This window comes from Eriocheir sinensis, chromosome 33 (assembly GCF_024679095.1).
Source record: "Eriocheir sinensis breed Jianghai 21 chromosome 33, ASM2467909v1, whole genome shotgun sequence".
Lineage (NCBI taxonomy): Eukaryota > Metazoa > Arthropoda > Malacostraca > Decapoda > Varunidae > Eriocheir > Eriocheir sinensis.
This window is the reverse complement of record NC_066541.1, coordinates 11753223-11763393: the sequence shown is the minus strand read 5'-3', so window position 1 is coordinate 11763393 and position 10171 is coordinate 11753223. Positions and strand designations below refer to the sequence as shown.

At 41.0% G+C, this 10171-nt stretch overlaps 1 protein-coding gene across 1 annotated transcript in view; it reads right to left on the bottom strand.

Annotated features, from left to right (window-relative positions):
• The window catches only part of LOC127006741 (fibroblast growth factor receptor 4-like), a 123100-nt gene extending 113500 nt beyond the window's left edge, over positions 1–9600 (bottom strand). Inside the window, exon 1 of the mRNA XM_050877022.1 lies at positions 9463–9600. The gene's annotated coding sequence lies outside the window, so the exon portion shown is untranslated. The remainder of the gene's footprint in view (positions 1–9462) is intronic.
• Between the last annotated feature and the right edge of the window lie 571 nt (positions 9601–10171).

Below are 10171 nucleotides of genomic sequence, written 5' to 3'. Positions count from 1 at the left end.
TTATTTCTCTAACAATACAATGAGGAGGAGGAGGAGGACGAGGAGGAGGAGGAGGAAGAAGAGGAGGAGGAGGTATTAGCTTCGTTGCACTTAATGAGACCTTTCCAATACATTAATTACAACTTGGTGAGGAAAGTTTAGCATGATATTCCCGCAAGGAGGAGGAGGAGGAGGAAGAGGAGGAGGAGGAGGAGAAAGGGAAAGGGATTGAAATGATGGAGAGCAGATGAAGGGGAAAAGTTAAATGCATGACCAATGGAAAGTAAGAAAATGAAAGGGAAAGAAGAAGGGAGAAGAATAAAGAAGAGAAGTGAAAGGAAAGAAGAAAAGAGAAATGAAGGGAAGAGAAGAGGAGGAAGGGAAAAGAGAAGGAGGAAGAGGAAAGGAAGAAAAGAGGAGCAAGAAAAAAATATTAACAGGTTAAGAATAAGAGAAGGAGGAGGAGGAGAAGATGGAGGAGGAGGAGGAAAACGAGGAGGAGGAGGAAGAAGAAGAAGAATAGCAAGAATTTCCTCTATTATTATTTTATGGAAGTTTATCCTCATGAGAAGAATAAGAACTAGATGGAAATGGCGATCTCTCTCTCTCTCTCTCTCTCTCTCTCTCTCTCTCTGCATGGCGTCATCGGGTCAAAGCAATCACCCCTGTAATGGACTCTCTCTCTCTCTCTCTCTCTAATCTTATCGTTAAATGAAGACGACAAAACGCTTCCCACAGTAGACCTCCTCCTCCTCCTCCTCCTCCTCCTTCTTCTTCCCTCTCACATGCCTACTCCTCTTACGCCTCCTCCTCCTCCTCCTCTTTCTCTCTCCCTCGCATTCTTCATCTCCTCTTCCCACCTCACAAATCTTCCCTCTCTCTCTCTCCTCCTCCTCCTTCTCCTCCTCTTCCTTTACCTGCCTCATAACACCTGTCAGGTAAGTGTCGCCTTTACTCTCACCTTCCTCGCATTTCACTTTCTCTTTTAATTTCATTTTTTTCAAGTCACTGTTTATCGTTCATCTTTCAATTCCATTTTTATCTCATTTAAATTCCTGGTTGGACTTTAATATTGCTTTTTTTTCTTCTTCTTAACTGGAATTAGATTTATTAAGGGTTTGTTTCTGCTCTCTCTCTCTCTCTCTCTCTCTCTCTCTCTCTCTCTCTCTCTTAATCTAACGTTACTTTCTTTTATTTTCTCATATTTCGAGTTTGCATTCTATCTTTTATTATTTTTTTTCTTTCTTTATTCCATTTTCCTTTTAAACCCAAATCGTCTGCAAGTTTAGTAGACTTAAAGAGGGAGAAAAAAAAAAAGATAACTCACTTTCACATTTCTCGACCTGCCTTAACACACACACACACACACACACACACAGCGTCACCAATTGCTTGCATTGTAATTAACTATACCATGATTTAACGAGCTGAGAGAGAGAGAGAGAGAGAGAGAGAGAGAGAGAGAGAGAGAGAGAGAGAATCTGTTCACTCTCCAATGTTTTGAAAGCAAATCCTGGCAACCATATCAGCTTACCGCTAAATCGAGACCCATTACTCTCTCTCTCTCTCTCTCTCTCTCTCTCTCTCTCTCTCTCTCTCTCTCTCTCTCTGTCCCCCTCACCCAGGTATTGCCACACAGAACAAGTCTATCAGAATCAAAGGAACCGAAGTCTCGACAGCATCTCAGGTGAAGGCTTAGTACAGGTGTATCGCTAATTAAGCACTCGTGGGAGGGAGATAAACAGGTAAGCATGAAGCACTTAATTGTTACCTGTATCTATAACTCTCAAAGGGTTTTATTTTTTATCTCTATTGTAGGGAAGAGATAAAATGAGTGGTGGTGGTAGTAGTAGTAGTAGTAGTAGTAGTAGTAGTAATAGTAGTACCGGTAGAAGAAGAAGAAGAAGAAAAAGAAGACGGAGAAGAAGAAGAAGAACAACAACAACAACAACAACAATAACAACAACAAAAGCAAGAACAGCAAGAAAAAACAAGAAAAACAAGAACAAGAAGCAGAAAAAGAAGAAAAAGAAACATAATTAAAAAGAAGTAACGTAGTAATAGCAGAAGGAAGATGAAGATGCCCTATTTCTAGCTAATTATCAACATCATCACTATTATCATTAACCATTAACATCCTTACCAACAACACTCCCTTTGAAAACGATACAAAACTTAGCACCGTGAGGAGATGGAGAAGGAGGAGGAGAAGACTGAGGAGGAGGAAAAGGAGGAGGAGGAAAAGAAGGAGAAGGAGGAAAAGGAGGAGGAGGAGGAAGAGGAGGAAGAATAGCAAGAATTTCCTCTCTATTATTATTTTATGGAAATTTGCCCTCATGAGAAGAATCAGAACTATAGATGATAATGGCGATCTCTCTCTCTCTCTCTCTCTCTCTCTCTCTCTCTCTCTCTCTCTCTCTCTAGCTAGCTCCCTCTTATCAGCTGTCAATGTTCGGCTTCCCTTCACCTTCCCATGCTCCCTTTGTGCCCTTATCAGCCTCCCCTTCATCTCCCATCTCTCCCAGAACAACGAGATGATGATAAGGGTATGAACTCACATCTTCACACGGCCCTCTTAACATCAAGCTACTTATGTCCCTATCTTCTTGCTTCTTTATCTTTTTTTTAGAGTTGTTGATGGTGGTGTTGTTGTTATTTGTGGTGGTGGGAGTAGTAGTAGTAGTAGTAGTAGTAGTAGTAGTAGTAGGTAATGAAGATAAAGAAGAAAAAAAAAGATCATCATCATTATCATTCCTCCTCCTCCTCCTCCTCCTCTTCTCTCCCTCTCTACTTCCATTCTCCTTCGTTTTCTTTATATTGTTATTATTCCTCTCTCCTTCCGTGTGAGAGAGAGAGAGAGAGAGAGAGAGAGAGAGAGAGAGAGAGAGAGAGAGAGAGAGAGAGATTGCACACTAAATTATTTGACTAAACTATTATTTAAAATTAAAATGTCTTACACGCTCTCTTGAAGATGAAGGGAAAAAATGAGCAAAAAAAGACAGGAACAAAAAAGAAAAAGAAAAAGTTGTTACGTTATTTTATTTATTTATTTACTTTTTGCTTTCTTACTTTCCTCGGGGTTTTTTCTTTCATTCTTTTTTTGCTTCACTCTATTTTCGCTTTCTTTTTTACTTTTTAATCCTCTTTTTTTTCACTTTCTATCTTACTTCCTTCCCTTATTTTTTTCTTTCGTTATTGTTTTCCTCCCTATATATCTTTCATTTCTTCACCCTCTCTTTTTTTCTTTCTTTCATTCTTTCTTCCTCTCTCTATCTCTACCTATTTATCTATCTCTTTCTACCTTCCTTCCTTCATTCCCTCTCTATTTCTCTCGTTCTTCCTTTCTATCTATATTTCCTTTCTTCCCTCTTTCTTCATTCATATCTTTCTTTTCTATCCTTCTCACTATCATTCCGTCTACCTACCTATCTATCTATCTATCTATCGAACTTTCTATTCTTCCTTTCTTTCTTTCTATCACTCCAGAATTTTAAAACATTTACACGCGAATACCAAAACGGGATGAAAATCAGAGGGGGAAGGAGAGGAAGGGGGAGTGAGCAGCAGCGGTGATGAACTTAAGGGGGAGAAGGGAAGGGGGAAGGGAAGGGGGGAAGAAGGGGGTCAAAACAACTTTATGTTCATTAATGGCGCGACGCAGTTAGAGTTAAATATAGACATTCATCTCAATTACACGTCAAGGTATTAATTATGCAACTGTGCGGCCAGGCAAGACGCGGGGAAATTAAATGTTAAAAGAAAAACAATAATTAAATGAAAGAAAATAATAACGATGTTAGTGATGATGATGATGTTGATAAGAAGAAGAAGAAGAAAAATAATAATAATAATAATAATAATAATAATAATAATAATAATAATAATAATAATAATAATAATAATAATAATAATAATAATAACAAGAAGAAGAAGAAGAAGAAGAAGATTAAGAAACTCTTCCTACTCTTTCCTTCCTCTTCTTCCTCCCCTCTTCCCTCCCTAACACAGGAGGAAAATAAAAGGAGAGGGAGAAAGATGAAAAGAATGAGTAGAAGAATGAGGATTAAGAGGAAAATGAGAAGTAAAAGGAGGAGGTAAAAGAGACGGAGGAGAAGAGAATAAATAGAAGGAGAAGGAAAACGAGGAGGAGAAGTCGGTCGAAAAAGGAGGGAAAAAGCAGAAGGAAGGAGGAGGAAAAGTAGTAGAAGAGAACGAAGAGAATGAGGAAATCGAAGTAAAGGAGAAAAGGAGGAAAAGGAAAAGGAATGGGAATGCAAAACGTAATAGGAGAAGGTGGCAAAGAAGAAATAAGAGAAGAAAAAGAAGAAACAGAAGGAAAATAAGGAGAAGCAGGATGGAAAGCAGGTTATACAGACATCCACAATATAAGCAAAATTTAGGCCAGGTAGGCAGGGCTGTAGGTCACCTGAGATACCTGATAAGCTTATTAACCCTGATTATACCCTCGAACCCTTCCTTCAGACCAACAAATGAGTCCCTGAATGTACACCGGGCAGACAGATAACACAACATACAAATTATTAAGCATCATACTGCAAAAAAAATATCACACTAGACAACTTTTACCACACACACACACACACACACACACACACACACACACACACACACACACACACTTGCAGGAATTCAATAAACTCATCCTAAAAACACGAATATTAAAAACTCCAACAAATAATAAAGCCAATAATAATAATAATAATAATAATAATAATAATAATAATAATAATAATAATAATAATAATAATAATAATAATAAGAGGAGAACGGTGCAAAAATTTTCTTCGCTTCTTGGATTAGACAGCAATAAATTAGAGAGGCGTAGAGGAGGAGGAGGAGGAGGAGGAGGAGGAGGAGGCAGGCAGGCAGGCAAATAGTAGCAAGAAGGAGATGAATGCTCAGTGTTGTGCGAGTAAATTTGATGCTACTACCGAGAGGAGGAGGAGGAGGAAGAGGAGGAGGAGGAGAAGAAGCAAGAGTAGTATTACCAAGGATGAAGAATTAGAAGAAGAAGAAGAAGAAGAAGATCCAATGTTTGTTTGCTTAGATTCAAGGTGGTGGTGGTGGTGGTGGTCTCTATATTTACCACCACCACCACCACCTCCATCATCACCACCACCACCGATGCAGAATTAATGGGTGACAATGAATAGCTAAGTGATTTTTTTTTTTAACGCATACCCCCTCCTCCTCCTCCTTCTTCCTTCATTTCTTCTTAATCCTCCTCTTCCTCCCTCCCTTATCGTGCTGTGTTCTTTGGCATCCGACCTAAAGCAACACCACCACCATCACCACCACCACTACCATCACCACCACCACCATCACCACCACTCCCAACACCACTACACTTCTAACTTCACCACTGCCATCATCACCACTTTCTAACACCACCACCACCACTACCAACAACTAGAACTAGAAGGGTTAGAGAAAATTTAACGAAAGTACCGGTCTGAGAGAGAGAGAGAGAGAGAGAGAGAGAGAGAGAGAGAGAGAGAGAGAGAGAGAGAGAGAGAGTCAAGAACCAGGACTCTTCTTTTTCATTATTAAAACTTCATCCCTTGCAGTCTACATAAAAACCGTCACCCTCAAACCATCGCTAAACACGCCCTTCAATAACCTCCTAAGATGCTATTATTCCAGTTATCCATTAGCTAAAGAACATAATGATAGCCCGCGCACCGCATGCCTTCAATCCGCGAATCCACCCAGCGTCTAATAGAGGTGCTTCGCCCTGGCTCCATTGGCAATACTGTACGCAGCTAACTGGGGAGGGTTCAATGCTTTTTAATACCCTCCTCTCCTGGGACTCGACCTCATGCCAGACTAAAAAAAAGAGGGTTTAACTGGATGAGACTAACTGGAATAGGTTCAAAGGTAGGGTTCAGTTCTACTAACGGTGCTCAAATGAATGCCAGAGGAGGTGACAAAGACCTTTTATTAGTGTTTTCATTGTCAATACTGTATAAAGCTAATTCGTAAAGGTTTGAATACCGTTGAATTAGTAATAATGAGACTCAATTCCATATGGAGCAAGCTTCAGAGGATTTAACTGTCTTCCAAAGGGTTTAATTTGAAGATAATGCTGTACAGACGTAGCATCATGAAAGGGATCAATGTTCATCAATACCCTCTTGTTGCCTATGCGAAGTAGGATTGGATACTATATTTACAGGTTTCCATTGGCAACACTGCACAGAACCAACCAGGAAAGTGTTCATAAGCTATCAAATACCATCTTGTGAGGCTCGATTCCCTGCTAGGCTAAGTGAAAGAGAATTCGACGCTTTTCTTGTTGGTCTCGGCTAATTTTGAGTGACGGTGAGGTCGGTAAGGTCGTAAATAATGAGTCATAAAGCCAGTTTTTGAGCCGTCAGAGAAAGGCAAGCGATGCGGTGGTGGTGTGCTGGCAATACTGGTGGTGGTGATGGTGGTGGTGGTTTTACAGTTTATTGCTATTGTTGTTGTTTTATTGTTGTTGGTAGTGGTTGTGGTGGTAGTAGCAATAGTAGTAACAGTAGTAGTAAAAGTAGAAGAAGTAGCTGTAGTAGAAAAAGAACCCGACAACTATACTACTGTTGCTGCTACTACTACTACTACTACTACCACTACTACTACTACTACTACAACTACACCACACATTTCCATTCAACTACTACTACTACTACCACCACCCCCAACAACAACAACAACAACAATAAAACAAAAACAGCTTTCCAACGACCACCACCACCATCACCGCCACCACTATTGCCAACCGCTCACTACCAACCAACCACCGGCCTGTCATGCCTGCCTGTCTCTATCTGTGTTTAAGTGTGTACCTTGAGTCTTTTATAGCAAGCACGTCCTGTTGCAGAATTTACGAGAAGTCACTTGATAAGCACAACGCACATTACTCAAAGATTATTCCCATCCTTCCTCTTTCTCTTCCCTTCCTTCTGTGAGTGCTGGGAGAGAAGGAAAGGGAGGAAGGAAGGTGATGGGAAAGTGAATGAAGGAAATGGAAAGGAAATGGAAGTAAGAGTGAACATATAAGTCATTTGATAAACACAATGCACTCTCTTCCTTCCTCTTCCCTTCCCTTCTCTTTCCTCCTTCTGTGAGTGCTGGGAGAGAAGAGAGGAAGGAAGGTGAAGGGAAGGGAATGAAGGAAATGGAAGGGAGAATGGGAAATATGTCACGATAGGCACAATACACATTATCCAGATATTTATCCTCATTCCTCTTCCCTTCGTTTCCATCATGTGAGCATTGAGAGAAGGGAGGAAGGAAAGTGCAGGGAAGGGAATGAAGAAGAGGGGAGGGAGAGTAGAAAATAGATGTCACTTGATAAACACAAAGACTATATTCCCTTCCTTCCTCTTCCCTTCCCATCTGAAAGCACTATAGGAGAGAAGGGAAGAGAGGGAGGTGGAAGAAAGAAAATGAAGGATATGGAGAGGAAATGGAAGGGAGATAGGAAAATAACTGGGAGGGGAAGAAAGATAAGGAAATGATGGAAGAGAAGTGGGGAAAAGGGAATAGGAAACGAAAGATATGAGAGGAAGGTAGGAAGAAGGGAAGACAGGAAGATAAGGAGGGAAAGGATGATGGATATGGGAGTAAGATAGGGAAATAGGGAGAAGAGGGAAAGTAGGAAGTAGCCTAATGAAAGGATGAGAGAAAGGAAGGGAGGAAGGGAGGAAATGAGAGAAGTGGCAAAGGAAATAAAAGAAAACGAGCAAATGTTACGAAGAAATATATAGTGGAATAACAAGAAAACTAATAATAAAACAAACGAGAAAAAATAATCAGAGAAAAACAAATGAAAGGAAAATATACAAGGAATGACTAAGTAAAAACAGACTCCAAAAAGAATGGAAACAACAACAAAAATAAAGAAAAATAATAAAAGACGACTGCATTTAGGACGCAACAGCAGGAGCGGCAGCAACGGTGGTCTGTGTGTCTGTCTGTCTGCCTGTCAGTCTGTTTGCCGCGCTCCTACTCTCTTCTGTTATTTCACGGTCTCACAAGATGAATTATGGGCCTCTTAAATAACCCACCTGTCCACGCACACTCATCATCCTCAGCCAGGTGACAGATTAAGACTATAATGAGAGGTGCATGTGTGTGTGTGTGTGTGTGTGTGTGTGTGTGAGGAGAGAGGGTCCAGCAATCTCCCCCACCCTCCCTCTCTCTCTCTCTGTCTCGTCATCTGTTACTCCAAGTCACTCCCTCATTTCAGAAACTATTGCCACAACCAACACACGCTTAGGAAGAAAAAGAGAAAGAGCGAAAGAAACAAGAAAGGGAAAAAAAAACTCGTCAGCATAATAGTACCGGAGAAAGAAAAAAGAAGAGAAAAAGAGAAGAAAGAAAAAAAACTCATGGGACGGGTTTCATGCTAGGCTCGGCGCTAAGCCATTAAGCTCAAGGTAATTACAAGGCAGGAGATTTATGGACGCTTTCATTATGACAAAAGTTAATGGTGTGGGTGGCATTATTTCATGGAGGGTTGACGGGCATGGGGTGGAGGAGGGGGAGGACGTGGTGGTGAGGAAGGAGGAGAGGAGAGGCCTGCAGTTACGTTAAACACTCAAATATTTAATACCCTGACGCTTCTCCGGTGATTCCTGGATCGTTTTAGAGCTCACTTTCACTTAGCCGCCTATCAACACATAACGTCCATTAAGTCACTGGTGGTGGGTGGGCTTGGAGGCTTGCAGTTACTTGAAAACTTGATAACAGAGTAAGCCCCACCACCTGGCCGCAGTCCGTCAGTGACAACCAACGGCGCAGCGCGAACCGTATCACGTATTTATCTTTATTTAAATCTAACCTGACATTACTTCAAAATCTAACCTAATCTAACATAACCTGACCTTACGCAATTCAATCTAACCTAACTTAACTTGACCTGTGCTCCGCTGCCAAAATGCGATAAACAAAGGAGTCCCTCGATAAATCCCCTCCAGACCATAGTTTAAGAAGATTATATCACAAACGAGTGATATGCGACGGCAAAGCAATACGACAGTGTGTTGTTCGTGCACAAAGTACTTCATATACCACCAAGGTGTCCGTAGTGAGACGGGTGTAGCTACTTATAATACATCAAGCACTCAAATATCTGATACTAACACACTTCCTAGGTGATTTCTTTGTCACTTATGTGCTTTATACACTTACATCTAACCATATATCAGCATAGAACGTTAATTTACACTAAAAATCCGCCAGTTTCATAAATAATTGTTTACATCCCGTGGTGGTCTGCAGAAATTGAAAACAAATATCCAGTTCTCACACGCGTCCCCGGTGATTCCTTGATCGCCTGGGTACTCTAGACGCTTTCACTTAACCGCTTATCAATATCTAACGCCCAGAGCTCGAAATCCACCAGTTTCCCGCGAAAAAGAAAGTTTAGAGGAGTGGTGGTCTGCAAAGATTGAAAAAACACAAATATTCAGTACTCACACTTTTCCCCGGTGGTTCCTTAATCGCTTGGGCAGTCCAGGCACTTTCACTTAACCGCCTATCAGTAAACAACGTTCATTAATCCTCCGGGCAGCCAGTTACGAGCGAAAAACAGTGTAATTTTCAAGCCGCCTGACTCTCACGCCATATTAAATACTGATCTTGTTGTTCTTCGATTCTTCCGCCTCTCCAACGGTGCAGCTTTTCCCTCTACCTCTCCTTAACAATTTCCCTTTAGCTTCGCCTCCACAACTATGTACTATTCTGTTTGAGTTTCAGTTTAAACAATCAAGCCGCGGGTTCCTGAAGCGAAATTATCAGTGGCGTCTGCTTATGGGTGGAGATTATGTGTTGGCTGTCCATCATCTCGTCTTTCCCGCCTCTATTATTATTATTTTTATTTATTGACCCGCCATTCGTGTCCCTTCTCCTTCCTTATCTCTCTACCCAGCGCCGTGGTTATATGTGCACTCCACCCAGCCAAATTTCAAATAATAATTGCTCTCGACAACGTATATTTTCAGAACGAGGTAAGTGTTAATGCCTTATCTCGCAATATTGAAGAAGAATTTACCCCTGGACGCAATCACCTATATTAGGCTGCTAATACACTCCAGAGTTCATCATTACCTTGACCTTAAGATACTGCGATACATATGTAAAGAGATGACCCCATGCTTTCCTCCGATCCTTATCTATATTTTAAGGC